The sequence below is a fragment of the Portunus trituberculatus genome, chromosome 23, assembly GCF_017591435.1.
Source record: "Portunus trituberculatus isolate SZX2019 chromosome 23, ASM1759143v1, whole genome shotgun sequence".
Taxonomy (NCBI): Eukaryota; Metazoa; Arthropoda; class Malacostraca; order Decapoda; family Portunidae; genus Portunus; species Portunus trituberculatus.
The window spans coordinates 9,206,309-9,214,849 of record NC_059277.1 but is presented as its reverse complement, the minus strand read 5'-3'; the positions used below and the strand labels follow the sequence as shown (position 1 = coordinate 9,214,849).

Here is an 8,541-nt window from a genome sequence, read left to right as displayed (position 1 = left end):
GTAAAAAAGAAAGGAAGGTAAAGAAAGATAACAAAGGAGGATCTGGTTCAAAATGGGAAGAAAATGTGCTGAGGAAGTGACGAAGGAAGGAAGGAAGACGCTCTCCTCGTCTTCCCCAATAGACGAAGAGCGCGCCTCTGTATCGCGTCGAGCCGGCTGGTGTGGTATGGGCGCTGGACATCCATGTCAAGGCACCGTACTCCATACAGGGACGGAAAAAGATGATGGCAGCCATCCTGCGCAGACACACGCTGAGAGAGAGAGAGAGAGAGAGAGAGAGAGAGAGAGAGAGAGAGAGAGAGAGAGAGAGAGAGAGAGAGAGAGAGAGAGAGAGAGACGAAAAAACACGCATGATACCACTGCCATGTGTAAAGTCAACCTTGGAAATCTCTCTCTCTCTCTCTCTCTGGGTCGAGCAGGCCTCCTCTTTCGTGGGTCTGAAATGTGACGTGGTTGGTGAGGCCGGACACTGTCACTAAGTTGTTGTAAGCTTGCTGCTCGAGATGGAAATTTAGATCTCCCACGATGAGGACGTTCTTGCAGCCGTGGCGTTGGAGCAAGTTGTCCATCTCCTCCGCCAGGAAGTCAAGCGAGAATCGGCCTTGCCTGGGGGGGCGATATAGTACACAGAGCAGCAAGCCACTGTTGAGTCAGCACTATTCGGAAGAAAAGTGCTTCCATTTGCTGAGGAAGGTCTACTGACAGTTCCTGGGTCTGGAGGCCATTTTTAAAGCAAACAGCCACACCTCCACCTGCCCTGCCGATACGATCCTTCCTCACCCACTTCGTGTAGCCTTTTATTTTGCCAAATGACGGCTCCACAGTGTCACTCATCCACGTTTCGCTCACCGCCACAATATCGGCTTTTGTCGTAGTACAAAGTTGTGGGAGAGATCAGCAATGTTGCTCTCTCTCTCTCTCTCTCTCTCTCTCTCTCTCTCTCTCTCTCTCTCTCTCTCTCTCTCTCTCTCTCTCTCTGTGGCGGTGGGGAGGGCACCGTGTGTGTGTGTGTGTGTGTGTGTGTGTGTGTGTGTGTGTGTGTGTGTGTGTGTGTGTGTGTGTGTGTGTGTGTGTGTATAATTCACCTCGGTCGCCGGCTGGTCACCCAGCCAGTCTTCCCCTTAACGGAGCGAGCTCAGAGCTCTTAGATCGATCTTCGGGTAGGACTGAGACTGTGTGTGTGTGTGTGTGTGTGTGTGTGTGTGTGTGTGTGTGTGTGTGTGTGTGTGTGTGTGTGTGTGTGTGTGTGTGTGTGTGTGTTAATGGTAATGGCACATCCTTCTCCTTCTCCTCCTCCTCGTCCTCCTCCTCCTCCTCCTTCTCCTTCTCCTCCTCCTCCTCTTCCTCCTCCTCCTCTTCCTCCTTTTCCTCCTCCTCTTCCTCCTCCTCCTTTCCTCCTCTCCTTCTCCTCCTACTCCTCTTCCTCCTGCTCCTCCTCCAGACCTAAAACACCTTCACTCACACACACAAATACAAAAAGCTCACAATAAATAACAAATACTTTCCTAGGGGATACACAAAGGGAGAATTGTGACCCGTGACTGATTTATGGCATCACCGCCTGGCCCTCGTGGCTCGGGGAGTTGGCGCAGCTTGACTACACTTTCCTTGGTGGTGTTAAACAGGAAATATAAGGGAATGCATAAACACGTGAAACTTTTACAGATAAGCAGATGAACAGGTTAACAATGAAGGATTGAGAGGTGGGTATATATTTATGTATGTATGTATGCAAGTAAAAATATATGCGTACTTATCTCAAGCCCATAGTTATAGTCTTTCTTATGCAAATACGAGAACGACACAAGAGAAAAAAAACAATGCATTAAAACCATTATTATTTTGACCCTTCGACTGAAAAAAAGAAAAAAAGGAAATGAAGAAGAAGAAGAAGAAGAAGAAGAAGAAGAAGAAGAAGAAGAAGAAGAAGAAGAAGAAGAAGAAGAAGAAGAAGAAGAAGAAGAAGAAGAAGAAGAAGAAGAAGAAGAAGAAGAAGAAGAAGAAGAAGAAGAAGAAGAAGAAGAGTAGTAGTAGTAGTAGTAGTAGTAGTAGTAGTAGTAGTAGTAGTAGTAGTAGTAGAAGAAGCAGAATTAGAAGAAGAAAAGGAGAAGGAGAAGAAGAAGAAGAAGAAGAAGAAGAAGAAGAAGAAGAAGAAGAAGAAGAAGAAGAAGAAGAAGAAGAAGAAGAAGAGAGAGAGAGAGAGAGAGAGAGAGAGAGAGAGAGAGAGAGAGAGAGAGAGAGAGAGAGTAAAAGAGTCTTACATATCTTCAGAAATTGCCCGATAGTGAAGGAACACATCAATCTGCTCAGCCCTGAATAGACACAGCAACACACTAAGGACTTGAGAGACACCACCTGGATACTCACTGTTTACTCCACAACATTTTTCTATCCAAGAGTATTTCCACATCTAACCCTTTCAAGCAGAGGTATCATATAGCAAACATGTATGTATCAATAAATAAATGCTTGATTCGCAGGTGCCTACAACTGAAAAAAAAAAAAGCAATATTGGTGTATTTGGTGGTAGGTATACATGTAAGATGAAGGCCGAAGGAGTTCCCTCAAACAGTGTGGTATTAACGAAGAGTAAACACTGCAGAGACAACGAGTCAATCACACGGGTAGGAGAAACTCTAAACTCTACGGAAGATATTGTGAGTTTGTCCTTCTAAAGATTTTCCCTCTTCTCCACCTAAAAAAAAGTAATAATAAAAGGAAGAGTGAAACGAGTTAGCCATCATCCACACACACACACACACACACACACACACACACACACACACACACACACACACACACACACACACACAAGGCCAAAGAAAGAAGAAAGACTAGTGCAAATATAAGAATGATAAAAAAGGTAAAAAAAATCAGTAATTCAAGGCTTATCACTAAACCCTCCGCCAATACCACCACTGTTACCCAAAGAACAATAAACCCTAAGCAAAAAAAAAAAAAAAAGTCACACCTTATCGGAATGACGTCAAACAAACACCACCGCAATAGGAGAAACACATCAATCTGAGGACAAGGAGGAAAGGAAACAGTCAGCAAGAAGTGGCGGCGTCCCCTGGGTAGCCCCACTCAGAGTCGTGTGCCATGGTGACCGGGCTGGCGGGGACACCAACAGCCACTCCAGGTTCACAATACCTCTAGGGAACCACACCGCCCCTCTGGTGAGTTCATTTGAAGCAACACGACAACCCTTTCTGGCAGCTCCTCTCCCTTACAACTCGTTTTTCATGCTCTTTGACGTTTTCATCTGCTCAGGGGAAGGCCAAACCCTAGTAAATCCTAAGAGCAATTTTCTTCTTCCCCTCAACATTCGCTTCAAAATATATTCCTCCTTTGCGTTATGTGCATCCACCGCCTCCCACTCCACCGGCCTCCTTTGTATTCCACCAAGACCGCCCCGCTAAGGCACACAAGGGATCGTGGCTCACTCGGGCGTGGCAACACTCCTGCTCAAAGGTGACTCTAAGGACACCACCACAAACCCACGCGTAGGATATTCTAAATTATGCAATGAGAGCACACAACAATAAAAATGCTTCTTCCTCATCTATTTCATGTGTCATCCCTGAGATTACATTAAGGCTCTTCACTGTAGCTATTTTGTTGTGTTCTTCATCTTCATTCCTTCATTTGTGATTTATTTGTCTATGTTCAATCTGTAAACGATTGCACTGATTTATCGTGTTCTTCTAATATTTCATGTTTATTCTATTTGAAACTAAATGTGAAAATTTTCTTACATTTTCTCCCGGTTTTTTCTACAATGGAAACAATTTTATGAGTAAGACAAAACTAAATCTTTTAAAATTTTATACTCAATCACATATTTCTTTTTTTATAATGAAAAGAAAAAGAAAATTCTGTAGTGGTATTCTTTAGATTTTTTTTCTCTCCAAGTTATCACATATCCCATTGATATTTCCTTTTTCATCCCGTACAAATTCACTTTTAAAACGAAAACAGAGAAAGCACTGACTATACATTTCCCAAAATATCACATTCCCTTACAATATGTACCTGTATTTCGCTTTAATTCCCCTTCACCTTTTACAGCGGAGAGAAGCACACACACACACACACACACACACACACACACACACACACACACACACACACACACACACAAGGAAAGCACGCAGACCAGTGAAGGGCGAAGGATAACAAAACAGCGGCGGAACGTATTTGCGGAGAGGAGAAAACGAGTGAAATGATTTGAAGCTCCTCCTAGTTCATCAATCTATCCAAACCAACGGCAGCTTCCACTTCATCTTTTCCCAAACATGTCCGCGCTTCCCTGCCCGCCCGCCCGCCCGCCTGCCTGCCTGCCTGCCTGCGGTGGAAACGGTATCCCCGCCAGATTAAAATGCCCTCCCCTGCACCCCACCCAAATCCTGGCGGCACGGTGCATCTGTCTACGCCTCACTCCACCACATTTCGTCAGGGAATGGATGAGGGGTAAGGAGGGAATGGGTGGCGTGGGTGGAGGATGTATTGAGAGGAAAAGGAAAGGGAAAGGGAAAGGGAAACGGGAGAGGTAAAGTAGAGGTGGAAAGGGAGAGAAAGTAGGAATGGATGAAGTGTGAAAGAAAAAAATAGGAGAAAAAGGGAAAAGAGAGAGAGAGAGAGAGAGAGAGAGAGAGAGAGAGAGAGAGAGAGAGAGAGAGAGAGAGAGCATAAGCCACTCCACTGTAGCCTGTACCTCCCACACAATTCATGGGGGAAAGACGAGGGTGTTGCCAAAACTGTGGCGGCGTGAGAGGAAGAAGCCACAGGAAACCACGGCGAAAAGGAAATAAATGCTTAAGAAGAAGAGGAGGAGGAGGAGGAGGAGGAGGAGGAGGAGGAGGAAGAGCAAACAGAAAGTTAGATAATACAAAAAAACGTCTTGCAAAGGTCATAACAGTGAACATAGACCGTGACAAAATATAATAGGCAGAGATGAAAGGCAGGGACATCACAAACAACAACATGAAGACCGTAGGAGAGAGAGAGAGAGAGAGAGAGAGAGAGAGAGAGAGAGAGAGAGAGAGAGAGAGAGAGAGAGAGAGAGAGAGAGAGAGAATACCAGGAAGGAACAGGTGTTCAAGACAAGGTAAAGAAAGGATGGGGAGTAAAAAGGGAGATAAAGAGGTAAAGAGGGAGGTGAGGATAGAAATATGGGAAGAAAAAGAGAAGGGAAGGGAAGAAGGAAGGCATGAAAGGTCAGGAAACGGAACGATGCAGGGAAGAAAGGAAAAGGAGAACAAGAGGGAGGGAGCGCAGGAGGGAAGGAGGGAAAAGGGGGGAGGGGGAGAGAACCACAAGGATCTGACAGCTTTAAGGATCTAATTATCCAAATATAGTAATTTTGCAAGGCCCAGAAAACTAGCGGGTCTTAGTAAACAGGTTACCGGAAGGAGGAGCAAGAGCAGGAGCAAGAGTAGGAGGAGGCGGAGGAGGATGAGGAGGAGGAGGAGGAAGAGGAGGAGGAGGAGGAGGAGGATAAACAGGGCAATGCTCCGTCAGTTGCTCGTTAGGAAGGTATTAATGAAAAACAAGTCACAACGGACACAAAAGCGCCTCTGAAGATAACAAGCTAATTAGAGCTTGTTAAGGGAAGGGTTGTGAGAGTGGCGCGCAGGCTTCAAAAGGTCACGTGATCAACATTGCGGGATCAACCCACTGCAGCACCAAGAAAGAGAGAGAGGTTACGATAATGATGACACTCACAAAGCAGACCAAACTGTGCTCTCTCTCTCTCTCTCTCTCTCTCTCTCTCTCTCTCTCTCTCTCTCTCTCTCTCTCTCTGTGTGAATGTAAACAAAGGTAACCAGTGATTATGCGGTGATTATGTTAATGCAATGAAAATGAACAGCAACGACAACAACAACATCAAGATAATGTTAATGTAGGCAAAATGAACGATTATGTTAAATGATAGTGATGATGATGATGATGATGGTGATGATGGTGACGATGACGATGACGATGATGATGATGATGGTGATGATGGTGATGATGATGATGAGGAGGAGGAAGAGGAGGAGGAGGAGGAGGAGGAGGAGGAGGAGGAGGAAGAGGAAGAGGAAGAAGATGAGGAGAACACCACCAACACCGGTACCACCAGCACCAGCACCACCACCACCGCTGCAGCCAACAACAACAATGATGACGATGATGATGAAAGCATTAATAATACCAGAACAACAGTATCAGCAACAACAGCAGCCACATCTACTACTACTACTACTACTACTACTACTACTACTACTACACCAGCTACTACTACTATTACTATTACTACTACTACTACTATTGATACTACAACTACAACTACAACTACTACTACTATTACTATTACTACTGCTACAACTACAACTACCAACACTACCACCACCATCTACCCCATCCCCTCCTCTCCTCCCATGCACCAGCTTTTCAAACCCACAAAATAACAGTAAATAAAGAACAACATAAAAAGCAAGGGGTAAAAAAGAAGAAAGAAGGGAGAAGGGATGGAAAAAAGAGACATTAATGGCTGTTGTGGAAAATAATCAGCTTGTTAGGCATCACAGGATCGTTAAGGTAGGAGCACTTGTCTCTGGTCTAAATTATGCCTCAAAAAATACGAAAAGACACCGGGTAACTAGTTGGTCGTGAGGACATTGAGCTAAAAAAACACAGCGACAAGACTCTCACGTGCCTCACCAAAGAAGGAAGCGCCTCAGGTTGTCTTCAGGAAGGGTAATGAGCACTTTGCCGCATCCCTTCCTCCTCCTCTTCCTTCTCTTTCCTCCTGTTCTTCTTCATCTTCCCTATGTTATACCTCTATGTCTGCTGCATCCCTTCCTTCTCTTTCTCCTATTCTTCATAATCTCCCTTATCTCATTTGCCAGCTTTCTTTTTCCTCCTGTTCTTCATCTCCCTTATCTTACAGCTCTATATTTACCCCCTCACTCGTCGTACGCCTCCAACCTTTTTGTATGTCATAGCGGCACCGGCGAAGGTCAAAGGCCCAACGAGGTGCCGGTCTTCAAATAAAGTGAAAAGCGAGTGTCAATTATTAAAGTGTCTACAAATCTTTTTCGTCGTATTCCTTCTAGTCCTGCTTCCTTTTCTCCCTTTTTTCTTTGCAGTTGCTAGTTTTTTCTCTTTCCGTTTATCTTTTTTTTTCTTCCTCTTCTGTTTTATTCCCATGTGTGTCTGTTTGGTTCCTCACTTCGTTAATATTTTCATATCCTTATTTTTACTACTATGCCCTTTCTTCTTCCTCCTCCTCCTCTTCTTCCTCTTCCTCTTCTTTAACCTACTTCTCACACCTACATCCCCTTACCGAGCCAAAATAAATAAATAAACGAATAAAAACTAAATCCACCAAACATATTTTAGGTCCCACCGAGATTCGAACTCGGATTGTTGGATTCAGAGTCCAAAGTGCTAACCATTACACCATGGGACCCCGAGGACTGACGTGGAGGGCTGGTGTCTTCAGTAGCGTTTTGCATGGCTCTCTGGTACTATGTCTGATCCTGCCTTTGCCCTTGTTGTTGTTTTTTTTGTTGTCGTTGGTGATGGTGGTGGTGGTGGTGGTTTTCCTTCATCTCCTTTCACTGCTTCCATTTCTTCTTTCTTTGGTGTGGCGGGATGGTTGGTGTCTTCAGTATCTGTTCTTCTTCTTGTTGTTGTCGTTGGTGGTGGGGATGGTTGTGATGGTGGTGGTGGTGGTGGTGGTGGTGGTTTTACTTTATCTCCTTTCACTTAATTTCTTCGCTCTTTAGATTATTTACGTCCATGTTTATGTTTTCTTCCTCTTCCTTCGGCTGTGTCTACTGCTTCTGCTATTTGTTATTGTTCTTTCTTTTCTTTCTTCCTCAGTTTATTTATAATTTTCTTTTCTTTTTCCAGCAACCATTACTTCTCCTCCTCTCGCTACTGCTCCTCTTGCTTCTCCTCCTCCTCCTCCTCCTCCTCCTTTTCTTCCTTCTCATCCTCATCTTCCTCTTCCTCCTCCTCCTCCTCCTCTTCCTCCTCCTCCTCCTCCTCCTCCTCCTCCTCCTCCTCCTCCTCCTCCTCCTCCTCCTCTTTCTCCTCCTCCTCCTCCTCCTCCTCCTCCTCCTCCTCTTTCTCCTCCTCCTCCTCCTCCTCCTCCTCCTCCTCCTACTACTAGTACTACTACTACTACTACTATTCCTAATCTTCTTTCTCTTTCTAGTGTTTCTAATCCTCCTTCTTTTCTTGCTTGTATTATTCCTGTTCCTTCTCTTCCTAGTATTCTAACCATTTCTACTATGCCTTTACATCCTAATTCTCTCCTCATACACCTAATTCCTCTTAAGTACTCTACGCACTGCTATTTCCTTCCCCTTACCAAGAACATCAACCTTTGTTCCTTTAATTAAGCCACTGTTATTTATCATCCTGCGTGCATCTCATTAGCTCAGCCTTCAGAATGGCCAATAAACCCTTTAGTCTAATGCATTTTCCTCCTAATAAAGATACACGTCATTAAGCAACACGCTCTCCAAAGACTGTCTTGTGTAAAAC

The 8,541-nt window shown here is 44.6% G+C and overlaps 1 non-coding gene across 1 annotated transcript; it reads right to left on the bottom strand.

The window, feature by feature from the left end:
• Positions 1–7,384: 7,384 nt before the first annotated feature.
• Trnaq-cug lies at positions 7,385–7,456 on the bottom strand. Its single transcript has one exon. It is a non-coding gene; the product is annotated as a tRNA-Gln (tRNA).
• Positions 7,457–8,541: the final 1,085 nt, after the last annotated feature.